General features: G+C 40.1%; 1 protein-coding gene across 2 annotated transcripts in view; it reads left to right on the top strand.

The window, feature by feature from the left end:
• Window positions 1-1,102: 1,102 nt before the first annotated feature.
• LOC143300759 (uncharacterized) overlaps window positions 1,103-23,057 on the top strand; it is a 43,506-nt gene continuing 21,551 nt past the window's right edge. For both annotated transcript variants that reach the window (XM_076614674.1, XM_076614673.1), the window contains exon 1: window positions 1,103-1,213. The gene's annotated coding sequence lies outside the window, so the exon portion shown is untranslated. The remainder of the gene's footprint in view (window positions 1,214-23,057) is intronic.

Here is a 23,057-nt window from a genome sequence, read left to right as displayed (position 1 = left end):
CCGGTAGTACCGTAGACACTGAAGTCTCACTGAGCTGCCTTGAATGTGCTCTCAAGTTCTGTCCCTCTTCCGTCTTAGGGGTGCTCTCAACTTTGGTTCCTGGGATTTACGAAATTTGCCAAAATCTACCTGGACCATGTTGTTAATGATTTTATACATCATGGTGAGCCTTGCGATCTTACGTCGGCTTCAGTTGTACTAGTAGGGATGTCCATCGGAGGTGGTGTACTATGTCCGGGTCGGTGACGCTGGCGGTTTTTCAGTTTGTACTGTAACGATTTGAAACTGACGACTGAAATATGCTGATCTTCGTTGCACGGCCTCAGTTTTTGTGATCTGTCCTTCTTTGTACAGGTCCCACACAGTACTTGCATATTCCAGAACAGGCCGCACCAGTACAGTACTCAGTGTAGCCTTATACGCCGGGCTGTATTTTTGACTGAGTCTGATGTTACTAACGGCTGACACGGTCCGTGACTGAGTCTAAAGTTTCGACTGACGCAAAAACACTAACGTTTTGTTAGCTTTGTTCGTGATGTTATGAACATGGAGATCCCAATCCAGGTCTTGTGCGATCGTGACATTGGCAACTGAACTGCCGGACTGAGAGGCTGGTCAAGTTGTGCGGCGGCTCACTGAGTCAGTGGTGTCACCCGGCGTGAGCAGCTTCTTCTTTCTCTCAGTCAGTGGGACTGATAACCGGGAGGGTGATACATTTCCCGGGGTGGGAATGATATATCCTATCTTTCCTCCCATTTCTCTAGTTGTTGGAGATCTGTTTGTAGTTGGGTCTGGTCATGGCCTGTTGTTATTGGCCTGTGGACGGCGTCAGTTGTCAAAAAGTCGCCGGCGTTTTTTAATACCGTGCAATACTGTACGGCTCAGTGACTTATATATCACCACAAGAAGAGAAAAGAAATTTTGGGTATAAAAAAAGATTACTGGCACACGTGGTTTTATTCACTCATTAAAAAGAAAACAAATCTTCCCGTCGATACTTTCATGCCAGAATTAGTTCTTGCTGACGTACACGATACAGATACAGGAGACACATGAGACTTTGTTTTCCGCAGTTTTGTATGAAAAGACGCGTATTTGTTTACGTCACACAGACGATCGACCGGTGGGCAGAGAACGCCAACAAAGAAGACAACGTTTTTGAAGAAGTTTGATGACATTTGTCCAAAGAAGCAAATGTGGATTGACACTGAAGGTATCTTAACATATTAAGTGTTTTGTTTAGAGTTGTGTCAAATGTATTATTGGCAAATTTACAATGTAAACCTCGACTTTAACAGAACCTGAAAGAATCGAGCAAAAGATGGCGACTGTGTGGGGGCATCAAATTCGGCTAAAAACATCCTAAAAATAAAATGCACGTTAATTTAAGAATTGTATGTTAATGAGTATTGTTTCTTATTTAATTAGTTACCACCGTTACGAATTAGGAATTGGGCGCATTCAGGATACAACAACAAATGTGTGAGCATTCACTATTGATTGCATGTGCTGCCACCTTGAGGCATTTGTTACGGATCACGTGACCATAATTTTTTCTTCGGTGTGGATCACGTTTTCAGATCGGTCAACGAAGACCGGCCGCGTTAACAGAACGCCATCATATTTCCATTTCCTGCCATTGTTTTTTTTATATTTCTTTTATGACTATTGAGGCTAACGAAGTAGTTAATGATAGAGGTAATGTTGACAGGGTTAAACATAAAATTACTTGATGTGTACAAAAGGTAAGAGACAAAAGCAATTTAACTTTTCACACACACCCACAGACACACCAACAAACATTCACATACATACATACACACACACATAGAATCCAGGGCAACAGTGAGTATGTGTTTGTGTGCATACCGGAGTGTGTGCCAGCGTGTGCCTGCGTGTGTTCGTTTGCGTGTGCCTTTGTGCGTGCATTTGCGTGTGCCTACATGCGTTTGCGTGTGTGTGTGTGTGGATGGGTGCGTGTGTGTGGATAGGTACATGCGCGTGCGTGCGTGCGCAAGAGATAGTGTGTTTGTGTCAGTGTGTGATTTTTAGATGTGCAAGCATATATGTTACATGTACTTTGTGTATTGGAATGTAGGTAAGTTCTCGGAGAGACATGCAGCGAGTCAACTTTATCTTTTTATCAACCAGCTGTACTTTCTATATTGCAGTGTAGATAAGTGGAGAGACATGCAACCAGTCATCTTGATCTTTTTATCAACCAGCTAAAATGAAAATGAAATGGACAGTAAATTGTGATTTAAGAAGAGAACATTGACAAAACTGACATCAATTGCATTTATTATCTTTTATATTTGCTTGTGTGTGGGCAGTTACTTTATTCAGAATATCATTTTACCCTGCAATTTATAAAAAAAAAGGGAAGAAAGTGTATATTCTCAAAACTATTGGAATAGGTTTGTATCAGTAGAGGTGTTTTTTAACTTTAAAAACATCTATTGGTTATACTACTACTAGTTATAGTTTTGAGAAATCAATAGTACAAAATATTGATTGGATAATCTGATTGGATTATCTTAGTTTATTGGTTTAGATAAGTGTCAGTTATCAAGTTGTAGATGCTCATATCAGTAAAGTTAGAAAGTTCTTATTGTTATTACTTTTGAGATTCAAAATTCTGATTTTTAACCACAAATCTAAGTAGCATGTGAGGAGTAAATGATTCATTCATTTTACATGCGTAAACTTCAAACAAAATGTGGTCTTTGGCAACAGGCATGAAAGTGGAACAGACATGCTACCCTTCTTCTTTTTGGTTCATGTTTACAGTTCAGAAATCATGTGTGTGTGTGATTGTTCAGAGTGGATTGTATGACACTTTGAAATGTGTGTGTTTGTGTTTGTCACTATGTGTGTGTGTGTGTGTGTGTACGTGTTTGCATGTGCATGCATGAAAGTAAGGTGATGAGATGAACAAAAAAGCACATGAGATCAAGATTTGATCACCTAAAACAGCGAGTTGATTTTGGCAAATACACACACACACACACACACACACACACACACACACACACATACTGAAAAAAAGAAGAAAAGGTGAATACTAAGAAACAAACAATCATAAAACTTGAAACAGTTAGTTATGGTTATCCTGACATAGCAACAGAGGATGGAGAGTAAGGAAAAAATGCAATTTAGATTTTTTGTGAAAATGAAAATGTAAAAACTGAAGGAATTCAAATAAAGTGAGACTGTGTAACCACCACAGTCAGTACAATACATTACAATACAAAGCAATATGATGCATCATCTTTATTATTCCAATTGGAGCTTGCTTATGTATTCAAAGGCTCATCACTCACACCACAGTCTTTCAGCTGACAGTGAATTCTAACATGTAACGACAAAGGTTAAACTTAAAAGTGAAAAGTTGTGTGTGTGTGTGTGTGTGTGTGTGTGTGTGTGTGAGAGAGAGAGAGAGAGAGAGAGAGAGAGATGTTAAATAATATTTTGATTTCAGGATTTTCCCAGTATCTTCCAGTCACAAGTTAACACTAACAGAGAAACTAAAAACAACAAAGAAATACTGGGACCAATTCATTACATCTGATTTAGGAAGGAGAATCACTCATTTTGAGGATGTATGTGAGTGTGTGCTTCTGTGTGTGCATGCATGACAATATATAATATTTGATGTAGTTTGTTTCTTTGTTGCTTTCTGCCTTTCTCAAATTTCTGTCTGCCTGTCGGTATCTCATTGTGATTTGTATTCAACCTTTCTGATTATTTCGTTGTGCATTTTGATTTCTCATAATGATAAACTCAACTATCTCTTGATTTTATGTCCTCATATTAAGTTTATTCTGTTTGAAATTTAAGTCTGTGATTATGCCCCACATGTCTGTTTATTTTAAGTCCCTCATGTCTGTTTATTTTATGTCCCTCATGTCTGTTCATTTCCCATTCTGTCTCTTCTTGGCTATGTCTGTCTCCTCTGTGAGCCTGTCTTTATCAGTATGTATCACTCCTTCAAGTGTGTGTGTGTGTGTGTGTGTGTGTGTGTGTGTGAAGGGATCAAGGGGTGAGAGAGAGAACATAGCATTTAATGACAAGTCTGATTGAAAACAAGACAGAAACAAAACAACAGACATGGACAGATTTATGGAGCAAATACTAAGAGCACTATCATTGCAGACAAAAAATGATTTATTGATGTTGTACTTGTAGAGAGAGAGAGAGAGTTGCAGAGAGTATAAGAGAGAGATGCAGAGACAGAGTGAATACGACTGAAGCAAGTCCGTGGAGACAAACTGACCAAACAGTAAAACCAAAGACAGACTGAGACGAGAGAGATATATATATTTATAGATGTGGAGTGTTGACCTACTGGTAATGTGTGCGCCTAGGAAGTGAGAGAATCTGAGTGGACTGGTTCAAATCCCACTGTCGCTAGCATTTTCTCCTTGACATTGAATGATGGTCTTGATGCTAGTTGTTCTGATGAGACATTAAACAGAGGTCCAATGTTGCGCATGTAAAAGAACCTACAGCAAAAAAATGGTTGTACCTGGCAAAATTCTATAGAAAAATCCACTTTTATAGGAAAACAAATAAAATTGCAGGCAGGAAAAAATGCAAAAAAAGTGGATGGTGCTCTCAATGTAGCATTTTGTGCTCCCTGAGGAGAGTAGCCCAAATTTCACGCAGAGAAATATGTTGTGACAAAAGAGTAATACAATAGAACACAAAAAAAATTACAATACAGTACAATGTGAAGCCAGAAACTTTAGCTGCTTGCTGGTAAGGGTTGAAATTGAAGAAATATCAGCTGAGACATGGAGGAAGATGACAGATACAAGAGATGGGCAAATTATATCAAAGAAGAGATTGATGCTTTTGATCATCACACATACACAGTAAAACATGCTCATAAACGATCACACACGCGCGCGCGCACACACACACACACAACACATGCACACGCACACACGCGCACAGATATGCGCACACACACTGACACAGAGAGAACTTCTTTGCCTTGTGGTATCTTACTGTACCCCATTATCTTATTAAAATATGAATTTAAAATGACCTTAGATATTCTTGAAAAATGTAACAGAGTATGTCCAAAGAAATTTGATAGTGACAATATTCACTGTGTGAGTCTTCAGCGTATATAAAAATGTCTTCTTAACCATGAGTTACCACATTCACATGCATGCACATACATACACACAAACATATACACACATTCATTCACTCGCTCTCCCTTTTGCACCCACTAAGCAAGGTGTGAATGACTAGTAGTTTGTAACTAAAATGCATGTACTGCACAAGGCACTATTGGAATGAGAGTAAACATGATCATTTAACATGATCATTTGTCTTACTCTTTAAATTAGTGAAGAAGAGTCTTTGCATGACACATCTCATCAGGGCATTTTCACGTTTCATGTTGAAAAAAAAATTAAAATCTTAATGATTAAAAAACAGCTGCTTGCTTAAGTATATGTCATTAACTAGTATAATTTTGTGATGAAAGAAAATAATTAAAAACAATTTTTCTTTCTTGTTCCAAGGGTTGGCAACCCTAAAAACATAAAAAAGAAGGTTTTTCTAACCACCTGTCACTTATCAAATGGGTGTCTTGGGTCTAGTTGCACATGGGATAGAAACATGCAACTTAAACATCACATGAAAAGTGTTAGAGCCAGCTGTGTGTGTTCCAAGCAGGACTTGGATGGTGGAATGCAAAGCACACAATTTTTTTTTGCTTTGGACTGATAAAACAACAAAAATTGCACTGGATGAACACTTGGATTTGACCAGAGGGGAGGCTGATGCTGAAAAAAGTTCTGTGTTGTGATATTGCTTGTTCATCTTCAACTGTACAAGTAATATTTTTGTGTTTTATTTTATTTTGCATAGTTATCATGACTCACAAGTGAGAAGACATATGAAACAACCAAAGATTAACCCGCAGAGTGGTAAACACACACACAGACACACAAACACAGGCACACACAAACACACTCTTTCTCACACACACACACACACACACACTCTCTCTCTCTCTCCCTTTCTCTCTCTCTCGGAGTCTGTCTCTTTCTCTCTCTTGAGTCTCTCTCTCTATCTGTCTCTGTCTCTCTCTCTCTCTCACTAACTCTCACTAACGCCATTATCATAATCAGTATGGGATTTGTATGATTTTATACTTGCTTAGATAAAAAAAAAAAAAAGCTTGAAAGTAGCATAGTTTGAAAAAAAAAAAAATTCCAGGAATAAGTATAAATGACAGTTAAAACATTTAAACATTTTAAGAAGCCCCTCTTGTCTAACGTCTGAGGCTCTCTTCTCCCATCCTTAAACAAGTTACAGTCACTAATTCATGCAGACAACATGTGCACACTGCGTGCACATGCAAAATCACTTATGTCTAAATGCATCAGGGTTCAGCTCTGTAAACTGTAGAACTTAGAAATATCATCTGCCCTAAATGTGTATGTGCTTCTAATTCTATATATACAAATGCTAGAGTATTTTTGTATGTGTATGCGCATGAGTTTGTGTGTGTTTATGTGTGCGAGTGTACTTGTGTATGTGCTTCCATATTTTCATGTAGTTGCCTGGATGCACTCAAGAGAGGTTATTTCCCTTAATTTACAGTTATGCACGGGCAGGTATTCATTTAACATGTGAAGCTCACCCTGACAAGTCACTGCTTTCAGCATTGGTTGTGCTTGTCGTCAGATCAGTCTGTGTTGTACTTCAAGGACTCATCTCAATCAACACCACAGAAATAAAGTTTGTGCTGTGACTACATCATATATCAGCACATTCACAAAGATCAGTTGTGTACACCAACCATAAATGATGGAGTGTGGCGACAAAGATCATGACACATATATTATAACAACACACATATCATAACAACACACATTTCTGATTTTTCAACTGAAAGTGCTATTTATGTAACTGTTACAAAATTGAACCCTGATGCATTCTCCGCTCCGTTGATAAAAGCTCTCCCTTGTAGCAGCCCACACCCTACCCACTCTCCTGCCCTTCAGCTCAACTCTGATTTTCAGTTTTTGTGTGAATTTTCCAGTGACGCTTACACACAAATTAATTAATTAATTAGACTGTTATTTTCAGCTTTTGGCTTTATGTCATTTAGGTGTGAAATTAATAATTCCCAGGAGTGCTGTTTCGACTTTCACTGTACGTTGCCTTAAACTTTGCGCGTTGTGGGTCTCTAGTGACCCATGCTTTTTGTGAAGGAATAAAGCCTTGCCATATGTTGTTGGTCTGCAGGGACCCATGCTTATATTTCTGGAGGAATTGAACCTTGCTGTACATTGTGGGTATGTGTACTGACCAAGGAAATTTGTGATCAATTTTGAAGCGTAGAATAGACTGGCTCCTTTTTTTATGTTTGTTGGAGTTTTCAAATGACAGTGAATATAATAAGCTTTTATGCAAGTGATTCAACTTGCTTCTTTGTTTCAGCATGTATGGTCATGTGAATAGCCCATCCGTATGGGTGACCATGTGTGCGTGTGCCTGCACTTATTTACCCACACACAGATCTGTCTTCGAGCATCATGTCACCAGCTATGGTACTCCAACTAGCTGTGATGTGTGCCACCGACTTTTTGTCATATGGTGTAAATGCGCTCACATAGTTTGTGTGTGTGTGTGTGTGTGTGTGTGTGTGTGTGTTCTTGTTGTTGAAATTGTTGTGTGTGTGTGTCTGTATGTGTGTCAGTGTGTGTGTGTGTGTGTGAATGCATGTATGCATGAGGGTGCATGTGTGTGTTGCTTTGTGTGTGTGTGCTTGTGTACATGTGTGCCGGTGTCCACATGTGTGTGTTCATGTGTGTGCAGTGCACACGCTTTCAGTTTCATGTGTGTATGTGGGCATGCATAATTATATCCATATGTATGAGAGAGAGGATGAGCATCATTGGTGTGTTTGGTGCGCCTCAGAAGTGTGAGCACGCAGTTGTCATTTAGAGAGGGAGCGTGTGACAAGGTGTATGTGACCAAGCCTCCATTGAGTGATTCACACTAAACATACTGTTAGTAATACATGCATGTAAAGGCCTTTCAGTAAGTAATGGGGGGAAATAAGGCCTGTTTTCTGACAGCACAGCTTCTCTTGCGTATGCAGTGATTGCCTTCCTGAGAGACAGATTAGTTTGTTCATTCAAAGCTGGGAACACACACACACACACACACACACACACACACATGGATGAAGTGACCATTGAAATTGCAATGGAGGTGATTCCACGCTCAAGATGTACAGCCACATGCGTGTGCGCAACACTTGGATGTTTGTGAAAGTGAAGCATCACGGGAGACAGTTCGCTTTGATAAGGTTCAGAATCTTCGTCTACAGAATGTATGGGGTCTGGCCAGACCCATGGTGTACGGTGCTTGAGGTTTCTTCTTTTAGAGTCTGCTCAGATCCACAGTGCACTGTGATTCATATTTTTTGTTTACTTCTCTGTTAATTGACAAAAACAAACAATATTTGGTATACATGTGGGATCATGCTTCATTGACAAAGTCATAAAATTTTGTGTAGGCAGCTTAAAAACTAACTCAGTTATCAAGTAAAAATTAAGGCTGTGGGTCATTTAATACTCATGATGTACGGCAAAGGTAAACTGACAAAATATCCAAATTGTAAAAACATGGATATTGGTACTCTGGTTATTGTTCTTTAAGATAATGCTATAACATGGCCAGTATATTCTGATGGTATTTACAGGCTTTAGTTTAATGTTAATAAAATCTGTTGTCATTTAGTTGACGTATCCATGAAAAAAGTATGACATCATATACAACATGTACAACACCAGATTCTGGAATTTTTATTGGAATTAGGTTATTCTAGATTTTTCGTTCTCTGACAAATTTAGAAGAAAGAAAGACCGGGGGATAAAAAGAGTGGGGAAATCAGATTTGGTTTGTGACAGTGCTGTATGAATTGGCCAGACTTGGCAGAACCACCACACAGCATGGTCCTGCTCTTGCCATTTTAGCTGATAGCACACTCAGTTCTAGGAAGAGGCTGAAACCCTTTGTTATGGGCAAGTTGTAGTAGAAAAGGGACAAAACAAGATGCGAAGCTTTTACACAGTCCTTTCATTTTTAATTATTGACTCACTTGTGTAAACAAAGTGAGTCTATGTTTTAACCTGGTGTTCGGTTGTCTGTGTGTGTGTGTGTGTGTCTGTGTGTCCATGGTAAACTTTAACATTGACATTTTCTCTGCAAATACTTTTGTCAGCTGACACCAAATTAGGCATAAAAATAGGAAAAATTCAGTTCTTTCCAGTCATCTTGTTTAAAACAATATTGCACCTCTGGGATGGGCACAAAAAAATAAACAAGAGAGGCAAGGCCTGCAAGACTCACTTGTGATAAATTAAGTCCCCTAGCATTAATTACAGAGTAATTTCCCTTTTTTACTATCTGCACCAAAACGTTTGCAAAAAAAAAAAAAAAAAAAAAAATTCCATGCTTAGCAAAAGAAGTTCCTGTTTGAACAAAAAATGATAATAATGACTCCTCTTGTTGTGTCAGAATAAGAGGTCAAAGTGCCAAGTTTAGAGAATACAAAAAATATAAATATAACAGTAAATGCAGTTTGCATATAATTAGGCTTCTTTTTTAAAAAAATTTTTGTGCCCATCCCAGAGGTGCAGTATTGTTTTAAACAAGATGACTGGAAAGAACTGAATTTTTCCTATTTTTATGCCTAATTTGGTGTCAACTGACAAAGTATTTGCAGAGAAAATGTCAATGTTAAAGTTTACCACGGACACACACACACACACACAGACAACTGAACACCGGGTTAAAACATAGACTGTGGTTACACAAGTGAGTCAAAAATGAAGCCTATTATATCATATATGCAAACTGCATTTACTGTTATATTTATATTTTTTGTATTCTCTAAACTTGGCACTTTGACCTCTTATTCTGACACAACAACAAGAGCAATCATTATTATCATTTTTTGTTCAAACAGGAACTTCTTTTGCAAAGCATGGAAGTTTTATTTATTTTGCAAAGTTTTGGTGCAGATAGTAAAAAAGGGAAATTACTCTGTAATTAATGCTAGGGGACTTAATTTGCTTTAAACTGATCTTTCACATCTTAAACATTACATTTTGAAATTATACTCAGTACATAAAAAGCTTGGATTTTTTTTTTCAAGTGTATCCCAAGTGAGTCTTGAAGGCCTTGCCTCTCTTGTTTGGGTTGGTAGAATTTGGCCAAGGTTCCACACCCAATTATCCAAGGTATTTGTCAAAACTTCTAAAATGGTTGAGAAATTTGAGGTATTGTCCAGTTGATTCTTGAAAGTTGAATGAATTTGTACTTGTAGACAATAATGCTACTGTAACCAGTGTAAGCGACTGTCACACAGTTTCAAGTGTTCTCGGTTACTTTCTCAGAATCAGAAAATTTTTGATACTTTAGAGTTAACCTGTATATATGTCATGCTCAAAAATGGTATTGCCCATTTTCTGTAATTCACAGAATCATTGCATATTAACAGTAATGAGCAATGATATTGTGCATTACTGGTAATAGGCAAGGCAGCGTGTGTGCAATACTGGTGGTTACAGGCAGGAAGTGAGCAATGTTCGTTAAAAACAAGTCTTCACTTTCTCTTTTTGTCTGTGTTTGTGTGTGATTATCTCTTTTTCTTCATCATCACTGGTCATGGATTTTGCAATGCGAGTCTTATGAGTGGCAGTCAGTTGCACAGCAGTCAGTGTTGGTCAGCTTCACAGTTACATTTCTGGTATATTTTTGGTTGTAGCCTAGGGGTTTAGTAACAACACCTTCGTTCCTTTTGTATAAAACTTTTTTTTTTTGTTTGGTTGACAGTTTTTACACCAAGGGCTAAAGGGCTAGGCATAAACACATGGGTCTTTGGTAATTAACTCCATTTTGATCCAAAGGTCTATAGTGATCATTATGAATTGTTGCACAATTGCTTCTTCACTCTCATGTTGGCCATGCTAATCTACTCTAACTAATGCCGAAACAATACTGAGAAGGAATTTGTTGGCTGATTTCATGTTCAGAGAGGTCTGCTGAGAAGCAAAGGAAAATATCCACATATTCACAAGTGAATAAAACTAAATTTGTAAAAGGCTATCATTCATGACATTTCAAAAGAGAAATGATACAGAAACATGTACCATAATGTTCATAATCAATTTATTTATCCTCAATTTTATGGGGTTTTTTTTTTATTTTTTTTTTTTAAGATCTACTTGGTACTTGAAACTTTCTTTTTTCTCTTGTATAATGTGACCCTTTACCATGAAATGAGTATTATAATCATGCCACCACTGGATAAGTATTTTAATTTTCATGATGCCACTTGTTTAAACAGTACTCTCCCCCCCCCCCTTTTTTTTTTTTTACACAGAAAACCAATAATTTTAAAGTCAGGCAAATAGTGCCAGAGCTACAGACTGTTAAATGCATATTATCCACAGACTGTTTGGAAAATAACAAACAATGAGGCAAGGAGATGTAATGATTAACAACAGCAACAACAAAAAATTAAAGAGTGGTAACTCTCTCCATTCACAAGGTACACAACTTCAAGTCAGTGCTGCTTACGCTACCGATTCAACTAGCACACAGGTAAATGAAAGGTACATCGGAACAAACCCAGACACTTCCTCAAAAAGGAAGCGCCGGGCCTGTCTTCATACTGATCATTTGACATGTGCACACAGCAGCAAAGACCGAAGAAATGTGAAAACATAAATTAGCTTTTATTCAAGACTGGCATAGCCTCTTTAATCCTGAACAAACCACACGGAACACATGGACAATACAGAACAAAGACATGGTTGCATCGGTGGTTTTTCAACTGGAAATTAACAGTGAGGCCAGGAGATGTAATGATTAACAAATAGTAAAGAGTGGTAACTCTCTCCATTCATAAGGTACACAATTTTGAAAATACTATTTCATTATTTGAAATTTCTTTTGTGCTAAATGCTAAACTGAGATGTCATGTCGATCCATGATGTCTGTGCCAAAGGAAACATGATGGGAAGTCTGTCTGAAACCGTGAATTTTGTCAACTATCTCTTGCTCACTATGCGCTGACTTCAGGTAATGCACAAGCTACTTTGCTTTCTGTCAGTAATCGGCAATGTTGAACTTTACGGGTAATGGGCAGATTACAGCTATTGAGCACAACATATACATGTGCAAACACCCTTCACTCACAATATTTATGTGTCTGCCCATTTCCCATCTCCCTCCCCTCTTAATGACATGAGTAAAAGTTGTTTTTTAACACTTTGTACTAGACAAAATGGAGCTTCAGTTCATGAGACAAGGAGCTTGTGTGGAAAATATTCAGGATTTATATTATAATTATATTATCCCCATCCTAATCTCCCAATTCCTGCCCCTGCCCCCCCCCCACACCCCCCCCCCCACACCCACACCCCCAGACGCCGCCCCCCCCCCCACCCCCCCCCCTCCCCCTTACCCCCCGCCCCTCCGAGTTGATATGGCAACATTGACAGTTGACATTTGAAAGGTTCTGACAAGGCTATCAGAACTTAAAAATTGATCCATGGATCAGATATTTTCAATCACTTGAGATCCACTTCTTAAAAGTTTCAAAGTTAGATTTTTTACATCTGCATTCCATATGACTACCACTATGGTTTTTCACACAGATGTAATGTGACTGACCACTCCCTCTCTCTCTGTCTCTGTGAGTGTGTGTGTGTGTGTCCTTATACATGTGAATGTATGACTGCATGACTATGTGCAACTGTATGTGTGTGAGATTGTGAGAGAATTTGTGTGTGTGAGGCTGGCCGTAGAATTTAGGTGTGGTAATGGCCTTGTTTCATTTGTGTGAATGTTTTTTTGTGCATGTTTGTTGTGAATGTTTTTTTGTGCATGTTTGTTTATATATGTGTGTGTATATACTTAGGCATGCAGCTTCAGTGTAATTTCTTAAAAGTGACAATGTGTAAAATGTTTACAAAAGTAATGTAGCTAAACATTATGGCAATGGTTGAAATATTCAGATACACTCTGAAAGCGATTTGAAACGCATCTGTTGCAACTACTTAATATCAGTAATAGTAAATAGTATTGCTGTAGTGTGGAATGAGTGCCTTGACAGAAATTCTGACAAGAATCACATTGCCTACATTGGTCCTGTGATTGAGTGTGAAGTTCAGCTTAAGAAAGAGTAATGTTTTTGTAACATCTTCTGCTGTGAAAACTAGTATTTTGGGACATACAAATTTCATTGTCAAGATAACCAGCAAGGGGTTAAGGGTGACAGAGAAACATGTTTAAAAAAAAAAGTGCTTGTTTTACCTTTGCACGAGTGAATTGTCAGCAAGTTGCAGTTTGTCTGCATGTGAGAGTGCTTGATGAAACTGATAAATGCAAGTGCTTTTTGAAACTGATGAAAGCAAGCAACCTTGACCCAGTACTTAATAGTAGTAGTACTTACTTCATTGAAAGGTTCATCTGAAGACCGACTCATATCATAGCTCATTGCTTTGTTTACATATGTTGACAATTACTAGCTGAAGGAAGTGACATGACTGAAGTGACATAATGATGATAGCATAGAATTATGTGGGTTAAAGGGGCACCAGATTTTCTGCATAATCAGTGGCAGATATGTGTCTGTGGCAGATATGTGTCTGTTCAAATTGCCATTCATATCTGCATGATTGAATGCCGGCATCCTCGTATGTTTAATGTACAACAACAGAAAGAGCACTGAATTTTATGTCCACAAAGATAGCTTTTCTTTCGGGTGAACACAAAGAATGACTTGCTCCAGGCAGACGCGAAAGAGTAAACTGCAAAAGTTAAAAAGATACAACAAACAAGAACATGTTTATTTCAAATGTATCAGAACTTAACTAAAGTAGTTCCGGTGAATGTGAAGTGATTGACACAGTGTGTTGATGGGAAAACTCAAAAAGGGAGGGAAGAGGAATTGACATTTAGTGATAACACTTTAATGGATCTGTGTAAAGGCAAAATAATGTAATATCTATTTGGTTGAAATAGGTGGATTAGCGATCATAGATGGTCACTGGTGTTTGTGTGCAAAAAGTAATGTTTTTGCCAGGAAAGGCAATATATGTTCTATTGTCAAATAGTTGCCTTAATTTTGTCAGCTTTTATTGTTTAACTCTGCAGTTATAACATTTAAAAAAAAAAAATTCTCTTGAATATGAAATTCAGGCAGCTCTCTCTGGAGAGTGCATGTCTGATGTAGCCATCAGCAAAATAAGTGCCAGTCATTTTCTGCTCCCACTTTCCTGTTTACCTTGTGCTACATGTATACTTTTTTTTACCACCAAAGTGGACTTGTCAAGTGAAGTAACAACACCCTTATTGCCTGGGGCTCTTCCACATGTACAACATGAACACTGTATGAGGGGCCATGTTTCTCTCATTTGAAAGACGAGCATTCACGTCGTCTTAGACAGTGGAGGGGGAGAAAAAAAATCCTGGGTTTCACATGACTAGAACCACATGCACTATCCAAGGACACCATCCCACAAAACAGGACTGGATTGGTTACTTACAGTGTACTTTTGTGGACAATATTAGCATAATGTTTATGATATTTAGATAATGTCAGTCACAATTGTAAACAGTGTAATTTATGTCTATGGCATAAACTATATGGCTTAGTTGCACCTGTAAAATAATTATGTGTTAAAAAAACAAACAAAACCCTACCCCCCCCCTTCCCCCCAAAAAAGGAAAAAAAAAAGAAAAAAGAAAAAGAAAAAAAAAATCTGTGACAGGAATAGGAATGTCCCTTTTCATTGATTCTGCTGTTGTGCAATCCCATATCACCAGTTGATTCAAACAGGATTACGGTCTCAGTTCTTTGACTTTGCCCATGACGCACTTGCCGCTCTCACAAATGTGCTCACAAACATGCATGAAAAAGTGTGTGGGGTGGGGCTTTTCAGCCATTGATAATGAAAGCATCTCTTGCTCCTTTGTACAAGGTATGAATATACGATAGAGACACTCGGCTTGAAGCCATTGCTGTAGGTAGAGAGGAACAAGGCCTGGAGTCACTGCACAGTCACAGGAGACATTTGAATTGCCCTCCGTGCAACACAAGGGGAGTAATTCGGCTGCGGTGGTGTCAAGTGTACCTTTGTCATGTCGGAGCAGACGTAATATTGTACAATTCTCAGTTCAGCAGCTTCATTTCTGTCACCCCTGTCCACACCCCATCCCCCCTCCTTCCTCCCTCCCTCCCTCCCTTATACACATGGTTGTGCACGCACACATATAAACAACTCAAGTTCCAGAAGTTGCGTGAGCTGTCAAGATGGGATTAACTAGCGGAATGGGAATGGGCCAAGTGGTAAACACCAGTTCTTCGCGCTTCGTTCGAGTTGGCTTTGAAGGAAATGTATTTATAAAGGCGGAGTGTACGATATGTCATAAGATCTAAGTATTATATTTTAAGTATGCATATCATAAGTGATGGAAGTTTTTTGTTGAGTGAGTGTAATCTGTAACAGAATGAGAAAAACCTTTGCCAGTATGAACTTGCTTTCCACGGTTATGTATGAAGAAACTGAATCATACCGGCACATCGGCAACATTTAGATAATGCTGTTGAATGTGTGTGTATACGTCTGTGTGGTATTGGTGGGTGTTGGGGACTTTCGAACTACTGTTGCACTGTTTAGTGCAAAGTTCGTGAAGATGTATCGATAGTAAGCGAAGATAATTCACCAGTCTGAACAACATATTTATTGCATGCTTTTAACTGGAAAGCTGTGGCCCACAGCAGTGGACCTGCTGATTTGTGGCTGTTTACGCTGATGTTGAAATGCTCATTTGGCGTTGATTGTGTGTGTGTGGTGTGGTGTGGTGTGTGTGTGTGTGTGTGTGTGTGTGGTGTGTGTGTGTGTGAGCTTAAGTGTATACACACGTCAGCGTGAGTCAGTGTAATCACCATACGTGGGGGTGGGGGTGGGTAAACTAAAACTAATTTTCTCTTAATCATGGAGAGATAAAGATTCTTTTCTTTCATACCAGTTGTTGGTTGTAAGCCTTCAGGACAGATTGAAAACATCACATTACAGGATTGTGAAAGGTACATTTCGTTGTCATCAGATCTGCTGTGTTTTATTGGGTTGTTTACAGTTTATTGCCGGAACATCAGTTGGGTGTTTTAAGACGGCATGTTATTCTATTGTTTGTGTGCAGTTTAATCAGAGGAAAAAGAATTTCTGGACAGAACACACCGACAGAATGACATTTGCTAAACAATCGACGTGTTTATTGCACACGGGTATTTGAAACGGGGTACAGAATAAACTGGAATGAACATAATGAAAATCGATTCGACGGCAGCCATTTTGTCTGTGAAGTCTGTCACTTTCGCATACGTCAGTCTTAGCCTACATACTTTTGTAATGAAGTAGGATCTGAGCGGTAAATTCTTAGAAAAGACGGGAATATTTTTAAAGTTCAACAGATAAGAAGGTATACGTATGAGTTACTTGGATGTTACTGAAATGCGGATCCGATGCGGCTTAGTTTGTGTGGCAAATGACGCAACACAACGTTTCAACATCCCTGCACAAATTCGTATTTTGATGGTGAGCATGAGTATGATTTGGATCAATTTTGTGGGTCATCTAATTGCAGTAATTCATTTGTTAATGTTGAATAAACATTCATCTACTCCTACTAGTACAGTATAGGATTACAGATTCTTTTTTCTTTTGTGTTTACTACGATCTTTCAAACAAAACCTGAAAGCCGTACATGATGATAAAGAAGCTTAGATCTAGAATTATATTATGACTGTGGGAGAACGTGGGTACGATCCTTTTTGACTATTTCTTACGCTTTATCGAAGCCAGAAAGCCGGCCACTTTGAAAAGAAACTCTTTCCAGATCTATATTATGACCATGTGGGAAAACGTGCGTCCGATCAGCTGATCATAATTTTGACGGAAGATTTTTAATTATATGTTTTATATGTAACATGTAAAATTGTAAGTAGTGCGAGCCGCCCCCTCCTCCCCACCGTCCCCTCCCCACCTCCCACCCACAACACACACCACCCCACCACCCGCATTTTCGATTTCATTCAGCCAGAATCACACGTGAGCCATGAAGACTTCGTCTCTTGTTTTGTGTGTATGTAGGTACATCTGGAAGCAGGTTTTTGCTTCAAACGGATTGAGTGTTTGGATTGTTCTCTTTGGCAGTTTCTGTTGACACTTCAAATGCGCCTCATCGTTAATTTTATGAGAACGCAAGGGCAGATCACCTAGTTTTTACGGTAAGAAAATGTACAGTGATTGCAGCCAGCTGTGTGCGTGCGGGTGTGTGTGCGACTGTGAGTGTATGTGTTTGTCACTGTGGGTTTGTGGGGGTAGGGTGTGTGTGTGTGTGTGTGTATGAGGGAGAGAGCTTGAACACATGACTCGCGCATGCGCGCGCGTGTGTCTATGTGAATATAACATTTGTATTTGTGAGCATTGTTAACAAATTCTTGTTTCAGCTTCTACGAAAATCCATGCAAAAAAACATTACAGCATTGCTATATGTGAATGTTGAAAAGTGTTAATTCTTAATCCACCCCCCACGCCCCCACCCCACCCCCTCCACACACACACACACACACACACACACACACACACACAAACTTTATTCTTAAAGCATGTGAATATCACATAGATGGGAAAAATGTGTAACATGGATTTATAACCATGCCCTCCCTCCTTCCTTTCATTCTCCCAGTCCCGACATGATGCTGCATTCGAGTGATTCAGCACATCAGAACAAGGCTTTATTGATTCTTGTGGAACATTTAGATTTTTTTTTTATTGGACTGTTTCTGCCAGCAACAGGGTGAGTTGACACTGCAAGTGAGACCTCTGCACAGACGGTGCCGAGAGTTCTGGACCCGTGTTTGCAAGAGCTGCATATCGATCTCGACATATATACCTTCAGTCAGGACTGACTCGAAGCTGCGAAAGGTCATACAAAAGCTAACAACCGTCAACGCAACAAGTTAACAGCAGTATATGTGCTCTCCTCGTTGCTTCCAAATCAATAATTTGAAAGACGCGAGAGCAGCGATGACAATCTGTGTGAAATAAACTCAGCCAGGAAGTTGAAGAACGAGCAGATGCTTATTGATCTGTTCAGCTCTTCGGCCGACGTCGCTGAACTACCTTCCCGGCGCATGCCTGAAAACTCCAGTGCTGGGAAGACGCGATTCCTGCATGCGCGCAAGGATATAGGTCTGTTTGAGGTTTGTTTGTAAAGATAACAGATCAAGTTATACAGCACGCGTTTGACCAAGTGAGAGGCTGTTGGGATTTGCTGCAGGGAAACCTCAGAAAATTGGCAGTGTGAACCGGCCGGCCACTTGGTGCAAGCATCACTGGGTGCCATAGGACCAACAGTTGTAAGTTCAAGGTGCTGTTGTCTGGAGGGGAGGGGGGCAGCCTGAAAACCGTCCGCAACATTTCCAGCAGCTGCTGCTGTTCGTGATCCAAATAAACTCTGCCACAAGGAAGAAGGACCAGAAACTGAAGAACAAAAAACCGTCAAATTGAGACATGAGCTCCAGTCCCCCTCCATGCTTCTTTCATTTGTTCGTAGGTGTCCGAAGTGAATGTGTTCAAAGACTTTTGCTCGAAGAAAAACTTCTGTTGATCAGTTTTCTCAGGCGCACACCTGCAAACATCGGCAACTTAAAACACTAAACGGGCTGCATCAGAGGCGGCCCTTGGGTGGGCATGTCCATCTGACTTCGACAGTAAATCACAAACCATAGGCACTTAAAAATAATGTCAAATGTGTGTGCCGGGGGTTCGTGTGTGCGTATGTTTTTGTCAGTGCATGCTTGCGCACATACCTGGTAGATTTGATATTCTGATTAATTTTTTTTTTTTATTTTTTTTTTTTAAATGAATGTTGCCGTGACGGTAACCAAGTGATGACGTGATGACGTCAGTCCTATAAGGTTTTGTAATTCCATCAGATTGACGCGGCAGCAGCGTGATCGCACACTTACACACACATACACACACACACACACACACACCTGTGACACACGCACGCACGCAAGATTGCACACTGACTTTGTCAACGTATTCATGATCACGAAGACATATTATTCAGTTTGGGGACTTGTGATGGCGAAAGATATAACAGTGTGGCGTCAGGAACAACCAACCAGTCATTTTCATGTCATTTCTAACGTCTTTATTTTGCCAAATGATCGTGAATGAGGGGCTCGGGAAGCTGCTTGTGAGAACTGAAAAAGAATGGAATAATGTGTGCATCGAGAGATCTTTAAGCGGTCAGCATAGTGTGGTGTTTGTGTGTGAAGCAGAGATGGGCCTTGTGGAGACGGTTCTTGCGAGAGCCAGTGTGCATGTGGATGCACGTGTTGAGGGACCGTGCTTGTATGAAAAGGTGAATGCGAGAGAAACTGCGCAACGAAGTGTCCGCGTGTGTGTGTGTGTGTGTGTGTGTGTGTGTGTGTGTGTGCGTGTGAATGCGAGTGTGTGTATGTGTGTGTGTGCGCGTGCGCGCACATTTAGGCACGGTTGCGACTGAGACTTGAAGCTGTGGAACTTTGGCATGACGGCAGTATTGAAAACCGTGCTCATGTCATTCACTGAATTGCTATCAAGACGACGCTGACACAGACATCAGGACAAGACAGACATCTGACAAACGGTTCCACCCACAAATCTATACGAGGACAACCTGACGCTGCCAGTCTGTTTCACGGGTGTGTTTGGAATACGTGCGTGCCTGAATGTTGTGAAATTAACAATATTGCGGCAATTCTTTTGTATTGGAGAGCCATATGTGACACAGTTTGTCACTCGTTTTAAAATGATTCGGGCTGATTATTTCCCGGATTCCGGAAGTGGACATACGAAGCTTGCTAATGTTTAGATCAGTAGACCCGTATGTGAACCTTTTTCTGTCGATCACACACACATACTCACACACACGGTACACACACACACACACACACACACACACACACACACACACACACACACACACACACACAGTCACAGACACACACAGTACACACACAGTACACACACACACGTCACTCGCACACACACACGCACACACTGACACGCACGCACACACACACACACACACACACACACGGCACTGACACACACACACACACACACACACACACACACACGGCACTCTCTCACACACACGCACACACACACGCACACACACATACGGCACTCGCACACACACTCACGGCACACACACACACACACACTGACTTGATGGCCTGGATCAATCCACGTGGACTGGGTTTCTCTTCATTTTGCAAGCTGTCCGTCAATTCTCGCGTACCGACAAAGGATGTGGTCAGAACGTAAACCTTGCATTGAACATAAACGTGTCTGATTTGTCAGTCCTGAGTCCGTTTGATTTGTGACTAACGCCTTGGAAAATTGTCTCAGGGGATAACTGAATGGAAATGCTTACACGTCTTTACTCGATGCGCTCGCTTTTTCCAGTTTATGAGTTGCCATTGAAACCGCGATCCGTCAGTCGTTAACTTGGTTAAGTTTGCTTTCGTACATTGGAATAGCCCCATGTGAGAGTTCCAATTAGTTGAATCGCCAGAATAGACAGGTTTTTAGTATATGTTTTTGTAAACAGTGTTGCCGGACACCAGTATGGTGAGCAGCGCACATCTTTCTGGCCATGAAGAGAATTATTTGTATTGTGTGTTTCAAGTGATATGCGGACCCAGATGGACAGGTGTGAAGCACAGTTTTCAGTTGTTTACCATTTGAGCACATAAACCGTCGTCTTACAAATGTGAACCAGAATAAAGCGCAAACGGAGATGTCATTGTTGATTTTAACCTCTATAAGCTCCATAGAGACCTCAACTCCCCCTTTATTTACTAAACGATAACACACATAATGCAGTCGGAGGTTTGTTTTCAGACTGTTATTGAACTAGACTGATGACAAATTCACAAACCTAAAGTAAATGACTCTTTCACACCACTATTCACTAACCCATACAGATGTTGTCTAATTATTTTTTGTTATAAATATAATTATCATTATTTATTTATTTATTTTTTTTAATCTTCTGGCATCTTGATCTGCTTGGGGTTGCACACCTCTCCCCACCCCACCGTGACTGCCAGGCGCTGCACTCGCCCACAAACCAATATTGTCAAAAGTACTTTGTCACGTTGGTGAGCGGATTCGGCAAACGCACAAACGCGTCGTCAGGGACAAGTCGGCCGTGCCTGGCGTTTACTCTACGGCGCTCTACCTTTCCCTTCAGCCATACTTCTCATTTTGTCATCCTCATTGATTCACTGTGATCATCTGACTTGCCCACTGACAAAAATTTAAAGATTGGTTATTGTTCTTCCTCTGGTTACTATTGACCCTACCCCCCGGCCCCCTCCAAAACAAAGTCACCTGTCGCACAATAGATCAGTTTGTACATTTACAGATTTCTACAAGTGTGCATGCATGTACTGGGTTAAATCAGCACGCCCAATCCGGTCTGTCTCTAGTCTGTCTCTGCCTCCGCAGACCAAACTTAAAAATATTGTTACTGCGACAATAAGCAGCTCCCCATATCGGGCATACTTAGTGACCAGACCGACCTTCTCAGTGTTTTGATTTAAAACTTTACTGTTTTCTTCATTTCATTTTGCCAATTCTGCACTTTAGTCTCAAGTTGTTTGGCAGTTTGCCATAGTAATGTATGTGTTTCGTTCTGAAGCAATTTGCAGCTAAAACGATGTAAATTTCATTTTGCCTACCGAAAATTTTCGATGAAGGGCTGTCCGGTGTTAATGTGATTCATTTTGGGGTCACTTTTGATCTTGTTTAAGACTTTTGTTATACTTTGAGTTTTAGAAAACCCTCTTCATCGACGGAACCCCAGCTCAAACCCTTTCCTTCCACATATATTTTTTCTGAGGCGTATCATCTTTGCCCGATTAAATCTTGATCTGTTGACATGAATGTTTTTGGTTTTGACCTGCACACAGTTGGAAATTACTAACCAGCGAATGTCTGGTTTCAACTGAACTATTGACGAGGGACCATGTTACGGGAACGAAACAAAAACATAGCGTTGTCGGAGCAACATGCAGTTCATTCTCTTTCGATTTTCGTCGTGACAGAAATACCATTTCATCATAATATCACCCCAGACTGCAGTTCGTTCACAGCTGATTTGAAACCTGTGTTTCAATGACGGAAAGAATCGACCATTGCCACGCAGTGTCAACACAGCTGAGAGGATTTGCAGGCAAGCAAGGTCACGGGTCACGGAACCAGCTATGACTTGACGGGCTCGGATGCACTCGGAGCGACAGATGGCTGACATTACACCGATGCCGATTTCACAGTTTCTTTTGTGAGAGGGACAAAAAGTGGACAGTATGGTAAAACAACAAACAAACAACAAACGTGCTCAATCTACAGTTGTGCCGAATGTAATGAATGAATAAAGGTACTGAACGAAACAAACGAGTGTTTAGTCGTGGTCATGAAAATAGAATTCAACTGAAATTGCACATGCATTTTTTGCAGGCACGACCTCATTACAATTACAAATCAAAGATTAATATTGACAAGCTCGACGTTTCAGTGACTGGGCTATACTTGTTTGACCGGTGCAGTGCACCGACGAACCCGACTGGACGGCGGACTGGAGTAAAAGACGTACTAACCATACTAACCTTTCCACTGAAAGAAAGAATCAACTGCCACACTTACCATCGGACTGGAACGAAAACTTAATACCTTACTAATCTTCCGATTGGAGTAAACTGAAGACAACTTCGTACCCAATCTCTTCAAATGGATCGACAATAGCAGTGGTCATTTAATAACGAACATGGAAATGTGATCTATGTTTTTAAGGATTATTTTTCCTTTTGTTAGTGGGGGATGGCGTACTGATATAGCGTTTAGTTGGGACTCCACATTCGCTGCGCGTAGACT

Source organism: Babylonia areolata, chromosome 26 (assembly GCF_041734735.1).
Source record: "Babylonia areolata isolate BAREFJ2019XMU chromosome 26, ASM4173473v1, whole genome shotgun sequence".
NCBI lineage: Eukaryota > Metazoa > Mollusca > Gastropoda > Neogastropoda > Buccinidae > Babylonia > Babylonia areolata.
The sequence above is the reverse complement of the archived record's forward strand: the minus strand, read 5'-3'. Positions and strand labels throughout refer to the sequence as shown.